This window comes from Erinaceus europaeus, chromosome 11 (assembly GCF_950295315.1).
Source record: "Erinaceus europaeus chromosome 11, mEriEur2.1, whole genome shotgun sequence".
NCBI classification, from domain to species: domain Eukaryota; kingdom Metazoa; phylum Chordata; class Mammalia; order Eulipotyphla; family Erinaceidae; genus Erinaceus; species Erinaceus europaeus.
Genome location: NC_080172.1, coordinates 42,215,552 through 42,231,709, shown reverse-complemented (window position 1 = coordinate 42,231,709; position 16,158 = coordinate 42,215,552). Strand labels below are relative to the sequence as shown.

General features: G+C 39.4%; 1 protein-coding gene across 19 annotated transcripts in view; it reads right to left on the bottom strand.

The window, feature by feature from the left end:
* Window positions 1-16,158, bottom strand: part of CAMTA1 (calmodulin binding transcription activator 1) — a 1,087,698-nt gene that overhangs the window by 1,062,226 nt on the left and 9,314 nt on the right. The window lies entirely within an intron of this gene.

Here is a 16,158-nt window from a genome sequence, read left to right as displayed (position 1 = left end):
AAAAAAAAAAATTTTAAGATACTTCAATAGAGAAAAAATATCTATGTACAAAAGGATATGGCTATCTATATGCAAAAGGAGAAAGTCAGAAGTCTATCTCACAACATATACAAAATAATTCAAAATGAATGAGTGACCTAAATGTCAGAGATAAAAAAAATATATAAAACTTTTTCAAGAAAATACAGGTGTGAATCCTCATGACGTCAAACTAGGCAATGTTTTTGTATGTTTTGGTTTTTTCCTTAACTTTGTTTTTTACACCAAAGCACTACTCAGCTCTCACTTATGGTGGTGCAGGGGACTGCACTGGGACTTTGGAGCTTTAGGCATGAGAGTCTCTTCATATAACCATATACTAGCTCCTCTACCCAATGGTTTCTAATAATTATTAAAAAGTACGTGAAACAATAAGAAAAAAGATATATTAAACTTAAATTAAAATTTTAAGATCTGTGCTTCAAAACAACTAGCTAGAAAGCAAAAGACAATTCATAGAAGAAAATATGTGCAACATGTATCTTTTTAATATTTTATTTATTTTAATGAGAGAGATACGGAGAGTAGAATAGGTGGAGAGAGACTAGAGCATTGCTCAGCTCTGGTGTATGGTGATGCTGGGGACTGAAACTGGGACTTTGGAGCCTCAATAATGAAAGTCTTTTGCATCACCATTATGCTGTCTCCCCAGCCCTGCAACGTGTATCTTGATAAAGGGCTGTGATCTATTGAGTTGTCAGGAAAGTCATGACACAATTTTGCATAGAAAAACAGAAAAATACATCATGACTTTTCCATAAATCCAACAGAATGTATAAAGAATATCTACAACTCAACAGCTGGGAGAGTGGAGGAGCAAAGGACTCAATTCAAAAATGGGCAGAGCCATACTTCTTGAAATTCCTTCTCTATTATTCCTTGCCACCATACCAACTTTGTCAACTTCAACCAAATCACTACTGGTGCTGCCAGCCCACATTATGTTGCTACTGAAATCCTACTGTGGACTGTAACTAACGATACCAACCTGAAAAGTCAACTTTGCAACTCTTCAAATATGGTGAGACCTTTCCTAACACATGGGACTACATGCAAGTTAGATGGCACATCATTTAACTAAGTAACAGATACTAAATTAGGCTAGGGTTTAGGGTACTGGATACAGGTGTACACATATCCATAAACAAAGGCCAATTATATAATTCAAAGTCAAAGTGCTCAATAATGGTTGAAGTGCCTAAAGAAGGCATCACAAATTCTGTAATTGATTGGACTTAGACCAAATTAGCAGGACAGCCTAGCAGAAAGGCCCAAAGAAGACAGATCCCCAGAACCTAACTCTGGCTGGGCTCAACAAATGATACTCAACGTCTAAACAACTGAGAGAAAAATCTAAGATCATCAGATAAAAGAGGACTACAAAAGTTGGATAAGGAAAGGAGACTGGCCCACTTAATAATGGCCCATTTGGTCAATATCACGCCACCTGATCATCCAGGGCCCTAAGGAATCCTTGTATACTCATACACATATGATGGGCCTAGACCTCTAAAGGGTCCCTCTCTCCACCACCACTGGTCACTTTCATAAGGAACAGTGCCTTGTGGGCCCTCCCAGGACCTTGGCTTTACCACAAAGCAATGATGGTAGGGATAGCCCCAGTCTCTGAAGGGAGGCTGGGGGTATACTGCCCTGCCACTCGAAAAAGACTGGTCCTGAAATGATGCAGTGTTCCTCAGATGTGACCATGAGCTATAAATTCAGACCACTAGGGACTTAGAAGTTACATAGGCTCTGGTGCTAAATATAAATATATAGAGAGGCCCTGGAGCAAGTGGATGGAGGTAAATAGTTAATTTTAGCCACAGAATTTTTTTTGTTTTAAGAATGGGAGCTACTCCCTACCCTAATTCAACTTTCCAGCCCTTTTCTCTACTCTGACACCATTCTCTCAGACAATATTCTTTATTTTTCTCTTTTTCTTTATAAAATGGAAATACTGACGAAACTACAGGATAAGAGGGATATATTTCCACACAATGCCCACCCCCAGAGCTCAATCTCCAATCCCCCCCCCCTTGATATCTTCCCTATTCTTTATCTCTCTGGGTCTCAGACAATATTCTTTTTTTTTTTAATTTTTATTTAAGAAAGGATTAACAAACAAAACCATAAGGTAGGAGGGGTACAACTCCACACAATTCCCACCACCCAATCTCCTTAACCCACCCCCTCCCATGATAGCTTTCCCATTCTCTAGCCCTCTGGGAGCATGGACCCAGGGTCATTGAGGGTTGCAGAAGGTAGAAGGTCAGACAATATTCTTATCCAACCTCAGGTTAGCTACCAAACTTAAGCAAAACTACCATAGTGTTATGCCCCCAACAACATGCCTAAAATGGTTTTCCTAGCTTTCTTCTACCTTAAAATCCCTAGTCTCATCTGCTTTAATCCTACTTTTTGGTTCCTGTTCACTAACCATTTTGTCTCAAGTTAGGTCATGCCACCTTCCAGACACCAAGTTGCAGATGTTACCATGACTCCATCCTGACTTCTCTGGGCAGATGACCTCACCAATGTGTCCTGCACTGTTGTGACCCCAACAGGAGTTTGAGACTATTACCATACAAATGACATCAGCCTGATGTGGGGACAAAGAAGGGAATGTATAAACACCCAGACTTGGAGCAGCCCACTCTTTTTGGCTGCTGCTTCTTCTCCTGGTTAGAAGCATCTCAACAAAGGTGCTCTAGGTATCCGCCATGGTTACTTCTCCTGGGAACTAAACACATGTGACTCAACTAGCCGGCTATAGCCATGAGCAACCTTTACCTCAGCTGATAATTGTTTATCTTACGGGACTAAACTGTTGATAATTATACTCAGGCTTTATGGACCTAGTGTACTCTTAACCCTTGGTGATAATTGTTTATTTTGCCTTTTACCTGTTTCACCCTAATATACCTTATATTGTTTAAACTTGTTCTCAGCTCCCCGCTGTGAATCCTTTCACGTGCCAAAGCCCTAAATAGAGCAAACCCTGTTTAAACTAAATCACAACACTGGACCCTCATATCTCCAGAGCTCTGGTCCACTAGGAAAAGATAGAAACAGGCTGGAGTTATATATCTACTTGTCAACGCCCATGCTCAGTGGTGAAGCAGCTACAGAACTCCTACCTTCTGTACCCCATAAACAACCTTGATCCGTACTCCCAGAGGGGGAGAAGTGATAGGGTAAAGCTAAGAGGGCTCTGAACTCCAGCTTCATCAGCACCCAGAAAGAGAGAAGGAAAAAGAGAGAAGAAAGTGAGGATTGAATAAGAAAAAGAAGAGGCAACTTTGTATAAACATGGACAGATAGTCTATGTCTACAACCTTAGGGGAACTATGGTGGATTACAGTGGGGAGATGGGAGATTCAGAACTCTGGAGGTGGGAATAGTGTGGATTCAAACCCGTCATCATGTAATTCTGTAATATAAAAATAAATAAATAGAGAACGTCAATAAACATTTCTTCAAAGCAGACATACAAATGGTCGCTAAAGACAGGAAAAGATGCCCCCACACCTATGGACATCTAATCTTTGACAAAGGGGCCCAGACTATTACATGGGGAAAGCAGAGTCTCTTCAACAAATGGTGTTGGAAACAATGGGTTGAAACATGCAGAAGAATGAAACTGAATCACTGTATTTCACCAAATACAAAAGTAAGTTCCAAGTAGATCAAGGACTTGGATGTTAGACCACAAACTATCAGATACTTAGAGGAAAATATTGGCAGAACTCTTTTCCGCATAAATTTTAAAGACATTTTCAATGAAACGAATCCAATTACAAAAAAGACTAAAGCACATATAAACCTATGGGACTACATCAAATTAAAAAGCTTCTTAACAGCAAAAGAAACCACTAACCAAACCAAGAGACCCCTCACAGAATTGGGAGAAGATCTTTACATGCCATACATCAGATAAGAGTTTAATAACCAACATATATAAAGAGCTTGCCAGACTCAACAACAAGACAACAAATAACCCCATCCAAAAATAGGGGGAGGACTGGGACAGAATATTCACCACAGAAGAGATCCAAAAGGCCGAGAAACACATGAAAAAATGCTCCAAGTCTCTGACTGTCAGAGAAATGCAAATAAAGACAACAATGAGATACCACTTCACTCCTGTGAGAATGTCATACATCAGAAAAGGTAGCAGCACAAATGCTGGAGAGGTTGAGGGGTCAAAGGAACCCTCCTGCACTGCTGGTGGGAATGTCAATTGGTCCAACCTCTGTGGAGAACAGTCTGGAGAACTCTCAGAAGGCTAGAAATGGACCTACCCTATGATCCTGCAATTCCTCTCCTGGGGATATATCATAAGGAACTCAACACATCCATCCAAAAAGATCTGTGTACACATATGTTCTTGGCAGCACAATTTGTAATAGCCAAAACCTGGAAGCAACCCAGGTGTCCAACAACAGATGAGTGGTTGAGCACGTTATGGTATATATACACAATGGAATACTACTCAGCTGTAAAAAATGGTGACTTCACCGTTTTCAGCCGATCTTGGATGGACCTTGAAAAATTCATGTTATGTAAAATAAGTCAGAAACAGAAGGATGAATATGGGATGATCTCACTCTCAGGCAGAAGTTGGAAAAACAAGATCAGAAAAGAAAACACAAGTAGAACCTGAAATGTAATTGGCATATCGCACCAAAGTAAAAGACTCTGGGGTGGGAGTGGGTGGGTGGGGAGAATACAGGTCCATGAAGGATGATAAATGACATAGTGGGGGTTGTATTGTTAAATGGGAAACTGGGGAATGTTATGCATGTACAAACTATTGTATTTACTGTTGAATGTAAAACATTAATTCCTCAATAAAGAAATAAAAATTTAAAAAGCCAGGAAAAGATGCTCTACATCTTTAGTCACTAAGAAAATGCAAAGCAAAACCATAGTAAGGTACTGTTATATTTCACATTCACAAAATGGTTGTTAACAAAAAAGATAGGTAATAACAAATGTTAGGAAGGATATGGGAAAACTGGAGCCTTCAAACGTTGCTGGTGGAAATGGAGAATGATACAGCAACTTTGGAAAACTATTTGTCAATTCCTCAAAAAGTTAAGCATAGAGGTCCGGTGATGATTTACCCAATAAAGTGAACATGGTACCATGCATAAAGTTCAAGTCCCCAGTCCCCACCACCAGGGGAGGGAAGTTTCACGAGCAATGCTACAAGAGTCTCTATCTCTCTCTGCCTCTCACTCTCTATTAAAAAGAAAAGAGAAAAGAAAAAAAGAGAAAAATGAAGAGAAGAAGAAAAAATGGCCACCAGGAGCAGTAGAGCCACACATGAATAACCTCATTGGCAATAACTAAATAAATAAGCAAAATTATCATAAAGGAGCCCAGGAGGCAGCTCAGAAGTAGCAGGTGTGGGATCTTGTGTCATTTTCTTGGTTTGATCCCCAACTCCCAGCACTACATGAAAACACCAAAGACAGAAACAACAGGAACTCCATGGGTAGCAGAGTAGTGTTTGTGTGCAAACCCTGGTACCACACAGATATATAATAAATAAGCTGCCTTTTAACCTAGAAATTCCACTTCTCATTACAAACTCAAGAAAACTGAAGGCATATACTTACACATAGAGACACAGGAGTTTATAAATGTTCAAAGCAGGGTTATTCATAATAGCCAAAAAAAAAAAAAAATAGAAATAATTCAAATGTCCTAACTGATGGACAGATAGTCCATAAAAGAAGTTCTGACACATGCTACAAATGTGGATGAACCTTGAAAACAAGACACTATGGAAAAGAAGACAGACACAAATGGTCTCATATTCTATAACTCCACTTAGATGAAATGCCCAGAATAGGCAAATCCATAAAGACTGAGAGTTACAGACTGTCTACAATTGAGTGGAGGAGAAATAGTAGAAAGAGGCTATTAATGAGAAAAAGTTTCATTTTTAGAGTGATGAAGATGTTCTACATTGATGTTGATAGCTGCACAACTACGTAAAAGTACTAAAAAAAACCACTGAACTACATTTTAAAATAAGGGTAAGTTTCATGGTATATGAATTTTATCTCAAAAATGGAATCAGCAGCCAAGGAGATGGCTAAGTGGGGAAAGCAAAGGACCTGCATGCCTGAGGCCCAGAGTTCAATCCCCAGTGACTACATATGCAGGGACAGTGCTCTAGTCACCACTCCCATGTGAAATGAACAAAAACAAATCTTTAAAAATAAAAAAATCAAATAAAAAATTTAAATTTAAATCCACTCAACTTCTGAAAACTACTTTTATGGCTGTACTTCTTTAAAATATATTTTTCTCTTTTGATAGTAGAACATGCTAAATGTTGCTTTTCTAAACATACTCAAGGTCATCAATATGAAACATCAATTACTAAGCAGTTGGCTATTCAGAGAATTCAATTGTGTGCAGGCTATTAGACCTTTACATTGTATCTCCAAATGACTGTTCTTTCACAGTCTTCCGCCTTTCTACTATAATTTTGTTTCCTTCTTTCACCAGGAAAAATCAAGAGAAAAAAAAAATACAAATTAGAGGCAGGAAGGACAAAGAAAAAAATCAACAAGTGTGCATACGAGTAGCCACATAAAGTTAATAGATGACTGATTTTCTATTTTCTTCCCATCCTCCAGCCTTTAAGTGCAGTGGTTCAAATGGGAATAAACACAGAAAAACCACTCAAATATCCAGGTGGTGGAAAACTTCAAGTGACACAGACATGCTTCCAACAGCATGACTGAACCGACATAAAAGGTAAAGACCTCCCAGACTATCCCATGTCAGACTGGACAGCCTGCCTCAATGCCATTCAAAGCACAACCTTTGGGGTGCTGAGAGATAATGCACCTCAGCAGTGTGTGCCTTACCATGCACAAGGTCCTGCGTTCAAACCCTGGCACCACAGGGGAGCATCATGAATGACACTTAGAGGCAGCTCTGGGGATGGTAAAACAGTGCTATGGTACTCTCTGTCCCCTCCATCTCTAAAATAAAGAATAAAAATATTAACCTGTGTGAGTCATTCAGCCATGGTATCATTCGAATATGAGGCTTTGGGTTCATTCTCCTATAAAGCAAAAGGGTAAGGGGGAATAAAAGCGCATACCTTGGAATGGTCACTACATCTAAACCAGCTTACTCCAACAAACACACCCTAACTGGCTGGTAGTAGTTTCATATCTCCAACTACAATGAACAACTTCTTTGCAGCAAGTTTAATCACTATAACAACTGGAAATAAAAATACATTTTGGGGAGTCACGCAGTAGCGCAGCAGGTTAAACGCACGTGGCACAAAGCACAAGGACCGGCAGAAGGACCCCAGTTCGAGCCCCCGGCTCCCCACCTGCAGGGGAGTTGCTTCACAAGCGGTGAAGCATGTCTGCAGGTGTCTATCTTTCTTCCCCCCTGTCTTCCCCCATTTCTCTTTATCCTATCCAACAACGACGACAATAATAAACTACAACAACAACAAAAAAAAAAAACAAGGGCAACAAAAGGGAATAAATATTAAAAATAATAATACATTTTGAAGTCAATATTCTTTATTTTATCAATACATTATTTGAGATATCTTGAACTGTCAGGATCCCCTGCTACAGTCCCCTCTTCACACCATCTTCTTCCACAACTCATCAGCAGGCAAACTGACACTAACCAACTCACCCCTTTGTGGTCAACTGAACCCAGGGAAGAAGCTGACTTATGGACTCTGGTCCAAAAGAGTAACTCCAATTCTCCATCTTAAGTACCTGAAATACAAGTCCTAGAGACTAGGGTCATAAGATGATAAGCACTGGAACTGGCTTCTAGGCACACAAGTACTGCGGCTGGAGTCACAGTAGATCACAACTACTTACAAATAATGGTGGAATGAAGCAGCTACAGGTAAACTGCATCTCTGCACAGAGCAACAGAGGGTGTTGGGGTGACAGGCACAGCAGAAAAGAGAGTCAGACTATGCAGCTATCAAGAACAATGAACCCACCTTCTCTGACCCATCTTGGACAGAGCTAGAAGGAATTATGTTAAGTGAACTAAGTCAGAAAGATAAAGATGAGTATGGGATGATCCCACTCATCAACAGAAGTTGAGTAAGAAGATCTGAAAGGGAAACTAAAAGCAGGACCTGATCAAATTGTAAGTAGGGCACCAAAGTAAAAACCCTGTGGTGAGTGGTAGACATGCAGCTTCCTGGGCCAGTGGGGGGTGGGAGTGGGTGGGAGGGATGGGTCACAGTCTTTTGGTGGTGGGAATGGTGTTTATGTACACTCCTAGCAAAATGTAGACATATAAATCAGTAGATGATTAATATGAGAGGGGGAAAATCAATTGTATGTCTCAAAGTTTTTCAAAACACAAACTGAATCTTTTTAATATATAGGCTGTGTATTTGATATGCGGGCTCTCTCAAAAGCCTAGACCAAGTAGATTAGAAGCATCCAATAGCACAGCTATATACAAGATACTGGATACTGTACAGCAAACCATAACAAAAGGACTTTTCAAAGTTAACCCAATTAACAAATAATGTGATGATAACATTAACTATCGACTGTCTTTTTGAACCCTAAGACAGCAGGAACCTCACATCTCCACTATAGAGCCCCTACTTCCCCAGTCCTGGAGCCCTTGGATAGGGCCCACTTTCCCGTATGCGTCTCCCAATCCATACCAAATTAATATTGCATCCGCCGATCACAACCTAACCAACGCAACAATTGCCACCTCAACATGCTTCACCTCAGACTGTGTCCAGAGACTTCACGAGTGGAATGACAACCCTTCAGCTTCATTACTCGGGTGAGACCTTTCCTTTTATAGTATACTCTAATTTCATCTCAGGTGGTTCACTTTCTAACAAAGTCCCATAACCTAGATATACACCAGTTTCTGTGAGAGAGAGCTTATGTTCACATGTATCCATAAACTACTGCAAAATATATACCTGAAAGCAGTACACTAGAGTTTGCAGTGAGTACCCCCCTAACACTTCCTCTCCACTATTCCAAGCTTTGGGTCCATGATTGCTCAACAATTTGTTTGGTTTCGTATGTTAACTCTCTTTTCAATCACCAGGTTCCAGATGCCACCAGGATGCTGGCCAGGCTTCCCTGGATTGAAGACCCCACCAATGTGTCCTAGAGCTCAGCTTCCCCAGAGACACACCCTACTAGGGAAAGAGAGAGGCAGACTGGGAGTATGGACCGACCAGTCAATGCCCATGTTCAGCGGGAAAGCAATTACAGAAGCCAGATCTTCTACCTTCTGCAACCCTCAATGACCCTGGGTCCATGCTCCCAGAGGGATAGAGAATGGGAAAGCTATCAGGGGAAGGGGGGGTTATGGAGATGGGGTGGTGGGAATTGTGTGGAGTTGTACCCCTCCTACCTTATGGTTTCGTTAATTAATCCTTTCTTAAATAAAATAATTAATTAATTAATTAACTAAAATACTTTAAAAAAAAAAAGAGTCAGAGCATTCCAGAACAAACCCCAACTCAGCCCAAGGAGTCTCCAGAAGAAAAGTCTACCCCATCTCACACAGGTTCAGCTCCCAGATTATCCAGTATACTGTAATTTTGGTCCTGAGAAGCCAAAGTTGTTTCTGTTCTTATATAAGAACCACCTTCACTTAGCAGGGCTGCAGGTTTCTCTCTGTCTCTTTCCCTCTCTCTACCCCCCTCCCTTCTCAATTTCTCAATCTCTATCAAATAATAACTAATTAATTAAGGAAAAAAATCTTCACTTAACCTTAGTGACTTATGTTCCTTACAGTCCAAACTGCCTCAACAAAAGCAGTGTGTGCTTACGCTCCCTGATACTACCATTCCAGTGACCACTTTCTGTATAAATGAGCCTCAGAGCCTGAATACCATCCGTGTATGTCTGAGATTTTTTAAATTTTTATTTATAAAATGGAAATATTGACAAGACTATAGGATAAGAGGGGTACAATTCCCACCACCAAAACTCCCTATCCCATCCCATCCCACCCTTGAAAGCTTTGCTATTTTTTATCCCTATGGGAGTATGGACCCAAGATCACTATGGGGTACAGAAGGTGGGAGGTCTGGCTTCTCCAGTTGCTTCCCCGCTAACATGGGTGTTGGTAGTTCGATCTACATATAGAGATTGTGATGCTTTGTTTCACTGCTGTCTCGAAGTAATGAAATTAACATTCTTTTCACAATAGATTTTTTTTATCTGTTTTGAAGTTTTTCAAAAATACACGTAACATAAAAGATAAGTTACCAATGAAACTCAATTGAGTTTCACAATTGAGTCCAAAACTGAGTACTCATTGAGTACACAATCCAGATGTTAAGTACATTCACACCATTGTGCACTACCTCTACTAACTATTCTTCATTTTTTGAAGGTATTTTGAAAATCGTGGCTTTTTCATTCTTATTAAAACAGGTAATTTCTGCCTTTGTACTTCCATCAAATAGCAATGGCACAGAACTTCCTCAGACAACACTGTGGCAGGATGGGGAAGGTGGCAAAAACATCCAAGACAACTTGTAGCAGGACCAGAGTAGCTAGCTAAATGCATCCTCTATTCCTTTAGACATGGCCACAGAAGGCAGAGACTAAAAATACTGGGGGAGTGGGGCAGGGGGGAGGCAGGGGGAGATAACAGCTGTCGAGGATAGTCAGTCCAGTTAGGGTGCCACTGTCACCACATTTGCATCAAAAACAACAATGGGTCATATGTAGAACATCAGACTCAGTAAAGAAAGATTAATGCCCTTCAACTCCCAGATGCATGGGATAAATCTCTGGGCCTTGAATTTAATCAAGTAATCTATGACCAATTTTTAGAGGAGCCCTAAGAAGAGAAACAAGTACTTCAAAAATGTTGAGTGCAGGGCCCAGGTGGTGGTGCACCTGGCTGAGCAAAGATGTTACAATGTGCAAGGTCCTGAGTTCAAACCTCCTCACCCACTTGCAGGGGAAAAGCTTCACATGTGGTGAAGGAGGGCTGCAGGTGTCTCTCTTCCTCTCTACCTCCCCCTTCCTCTCCATTCCTGGTTGCCTCTATCCAATAAATAAATAAAGATAAGTAAAAAATGTTGAGTGTCCACTCACCACCTTCTGCTTGTTACGGAATTCTTTTTTAGCAAAATAGCCTCTATCAATAAAATAAATGAGGAAGAGATCTCCATCAGAAGTTTTGTCATCAAAGAAACAGCTCAGCCATCACATTTCAGAATAGCAAAAACAGAAAGATAAGGCAGAGAATGTTGACAAGGATCAGGCAGTGGAGCGCCTAGATGAGGAACATGTTATTATGAACAAGGGCTAGGGTTCAAGCCCCTGGTTCCCACCCGCAGGGGGAAAGCATTGTGAGTGGCGGAGCAGTGCTACAGGTGTCTCTTAGAATTCTCTATCACTCTCCCCCACCCTTCTCTCTCAATTTCTGTCTCTGCCCAAATAAATAATTTTTTTTTTATTTTTTAACATGCCCTTCAGTTTTCTTTTTAAAGATGCAGTTATTTAGTCATTCATTCATTCAAGAAAGAGAACAGAGCATCACTACAAAATATACCGTCCTGGGAGTGGGGAGATCAAACTTACAACCTCACAAGTACAAGACATGAATTCCACACAGTAGTGCCACATTGCAGTCGTCAGAATCATTAAATATGAAACCTTCAAAAAAAAATGATATACAAGGTCTCTGCAAATGCCAGGCTTATAGCAGAACAGGGCACATGTCCAAGTAAAGATCCTATATGATCACTTCTAGCGGGTCCTGGGAACTCCTGGCTCTACAGTTTCTTAACAAGGAGAGTTTTTATTTGTTGAATTACTAACAATCCATACATTTTAATTAGTTACATTAATCAAGACCAGAAAACACAACTAGATGAATTTAAATACAACTTCAAATATATGAAGCCTGAGGTTAGTAGACACTTCTTTATTTGTAGTCATACTTATTTACATCTCTCCTGAACGATGAGCTCTCATTTGTATCAGAGCGATGATTTTAAATGTGAGACAGGGAAAAAGTGAGTTAAGTGAACATTTTTGTGCTTTGCATCTTTAACAACATTAACTTTTTTTTTCTTTCTTTTAGAGCAAACATTCAAAATGTGTTAAACAAACATAAAAAGATTAAGTTCTCATATACATCCGGAAGAAGGCACCTGACTATAATTCAGATTCTTCCTACATGGCTTGAGCCAACATATTAATTCTTGACATGGAGGAAGACTTCAAAAGGAACAGATACAATTATACAGAAAGGAATAGCTGCACAACACACCAGCAAAGAAAGTCAACAACCACATATCCAATTTCGTTTTCTTATCAGAGGTCAGAATAGGTAAGAAATTTTTAGAGGTCAACACTAGGACAACCTCACATGTACCTGAATTCAAGAGAGGGGGACAGAGGAAGAGAGGTGAAAGATAACAGCTGTCAAGGATAGTCGGTCCAGTTAGGGTGCCACTGTCACCACATTTGCATCAGAAAACAACAATGGGTCATATGTAGAACATCAGACTCAGTAAAAAAAGATTAATTTACCCAACATGGGGATTTCCTCAAAATTGTTACTAACTCTTGTATATACAAGAGCTAAAGTCTAAAAAAAAAAAAAAGCTATATGAGAAGTTGTAACCAAATCAAGAGAGATGAAGCAGTATCTAGCAGACAAGAAAAGGTTATGAAGGGCAAGGGAAAAGTTCTTAAGTGGCAGCAAGAACAGAAGAAACACACTTCCAGTTGGGGTCCTGGATCTTATTCACCAGTTTTCCTGGCTGTGAAAAGAAAAGAGTATGAGCCAGAAATCACAGTAGGCTTATTATAAAAGCCACATAGGGAGGTAGACCTTCATAACCAGAGGATTCATTTGGTATTCGGGTAAGACAAAATGATAATGCTGCCAATATAGCCAACATTGGAAAATAACATCACAACCCATTAACTGGGATGGAAGTAGAGCTGATAACACTTAATGAGATAAAGACAGAATTCAGAGAACTGAGACCCATGAATTTTGGAGGGGGATAACAAAGTAACAGCCAGGCTGTCTCTAAGACTGGAAACTATGGTGTCTACCAATGGGAGGGTGGGAGCACAGAACTTTGGTGGTAGATACAGTGTAACTATACCCTGTAATCTTACAATTTTATAAACCATTATTAAGTTACTAATAAAAAACCATTAACAAAACATAAATCTAGACTTATACATGAACTTAAAAACTAGGGAGTGAGCTGGGCAGTGGAGCACCTGGTTAAGTGCATGCACAAGGACCTGGGTAAAAAGGCCCCTGTCCCCACCTGCAGGGGGAAAGCTTCACAATTGGTGAAGCAGTGCTACAGGTGTCTCTCTGTCTTGCTTGCTCACTTGCTATCCCCCTTCCTCTCAGTATCTGTCTTATCAAATTAAATAAATGTAAAGTTTAAAATGCCTTTTTTATCTGTATTTTTTGCTTATTTACCCATTTTTATTTTATTTTTATCAGTGATTTAATATTTACAAAACTCTAAGATAATAGGGGTATAATTCCATATGGTTCCCACCAGAGTTCTGTGTCCCTACCCCCTCTAATGGAAACTGCAGTAGCTCTCCCAAGGTCACCAATATGGGCTTATTCTATAACTATCTCTCTATATCTATCTCTCTATACCTATACATCTCTATATATACATATGTCTAAAATTTATATTTAAATAATTTGAAATTATCTCATTCTTAGAGAAAATAATGTAATTTAAGTCATACTTAAATGTGCAAAGTTAAGTGCTCTTAGCCTAGTCTCTTAAAACAACTACTTAAAAGAGAAAGCTAAGTACAGAGCATGCATCTTAATTCCCACTCAGACAATTCAGTTAAACCTAAAAGAACACAAAACTCTCCTTTCATTTCTGAACAGGAGGAGACAGCATGTGAGTTGTCATGAGGTTTAAAGTCATCTCAGAAGTAGACTGTGTATCAATCAAAATGGTTGTGATTTGAATCTCCTACTCTAAATTCTAACTAAGCTAAAAGGATTTCTAAATATAACTTATTTTGCTTTGAAATGTTTGTCAACTAAATATCTAGAAAGTCAACAAGTCCCCAACAGTAGAGAAAATGAGCTTTTTTAAAGTTCACAATTCATCAACTGCAGGAGGCTCAAGAGATGCCATACGCTAGAGGCTCAGCCTCAAACTCGGCCCTGCAGAGGAAAACTCCAAATAATATTTCTTCAAGAACTGCTCTCATGCAGTGCTAAATTACAAGCAGTGACCTCCCTGGAGGAGAAACTAAAGTCAACAGCTAGATGAGTGTGTGTCATCTAAGGGAGATGTGTCCTAACTCTAACAAAAGGGATGCTACACTAGTTACATAGTAAGAACAGCATACTGATAGTAGACAAGTCAAGCAATAGTTATTTATATTACTTCAAGAGTAATACATTTCAAATGCATTCCAAAACTAATTTGACTGGGATAAAAGTTAGATTCTAATCCTACCTCTCTGAAATAAAGTAGAATTCTCCAATTTATTTAAATTACAAAAGAAACGCTACTTTATAACAATGGAGTTATAGTAGAGCACTCTGAAGTTCACAGGAGAACAAAAATGTAGTGTTAATATGTTCACAACAGAGCTCAATCCACAAAATCATAATATAATTAAACTGACTGTTTTTAGGTTTCAATCTGTTTCACCAAAACCTGGTCCAAACTACACTGATGCAAATTAGAATGAGTAACTCTAGCTCAATGGAAACAACTCCAGTATCTTATCTTTTGCCTTACCTTTTATCACTGATTTATGGACTGACTGATGGTAAACTGATTTGTTTATGTGCCAGAAGTCAGCTCAGGAATACAGAACAAGGAAACAAAAAAATCAGAATCAAATTCATGAACGAAAGTACTGACAACACGGTTCAACTCTCAGCAGAGGTTAGGATAGTCAGTGAAGTAGTACATCTTTCTGTCTCCATAAATAATACAGAGAAAGTCCTTGGTAAGAAAGAGGAGTAGGCCAGGGAGGGGGACAGGGGAAGAAGGTTTTTTTTTTATTTCGTTATTGGGGAATTAATGTTTTACATTCAACAGTAAATACAATAGTTTGTACATGCATAACATTCCCCAGTTTCCCATTTAACAATACAACCCCCACTATGTCATTTATCATCCTTCATGGACCTGTATTCTCCCCACCCACCCACTCCCACCCCAGAGTCTTTTACTTTGGTGCGATATGCCAATTACATTTCAGGTTCTACTTGTGTTTTCTTTTCTGACCTTGTTTTTCCAACTTCTGCCTGAGAGTGAGATCATCCCATATTCATCCTTCTGTTTCTGACTTATTTCACATAACATGAATTTTTCAAGGTCCATCCAAGATCGGCTGAAAACGGTGAAGTCACCATTTTTTACAGCTGAGTAGTATTCCATTGTGTATATATACCACAACTTGCTCAGCCACTCATCTGTTGTTGGACACCTGGGTTGCTTCCAGGTTTTGGCTATTACAAATTGTGCTGCCAAGAATATCTTTTTGGATGGATGTGTTGGGTTCCTTAGGATATATCCCCAGGAGAGGAATTGCGGGGTCGTAGGGTAGGTCCATTTCTAGCGGGGAAGAAGTATTTTAACAACTCTTTGCCTAAACCAAAAATGAAAAAGACACAATGTATAACAAACAAGCATAACTTCTAATCATGGAAATGTTCCCAACTATTGTTAAATGTAGTATTTTTCAGAGATAGTCATGTCTCTAAATGAACATAGTCCCACACCTACCTTCCACCATGCTATCAAGAAATACCAAGTGCTATGGCTTGTACTTCACTGAAAACTACCTGGCACTGCCAGACTAGACTTTAAAGCAATTCTGAATATAATGGGATGGGATTCAGCAACCTCAAGCAAGTTATTGGAATTTTTATATGAAAGAGGGAAAAAATGTCTTTATCTAATGATATAGCATAAACTACTTTAAAAAAAGAGGTTATAAAAATTTGGCTTATTGAGAACTATTAAAAGCCACTTGTGGGGATTATTCACATTTTTCATCTCTTGGCAGAACTAAATATACAACTACTAACACAGATTTCTGTGGAGTTTAGACATTA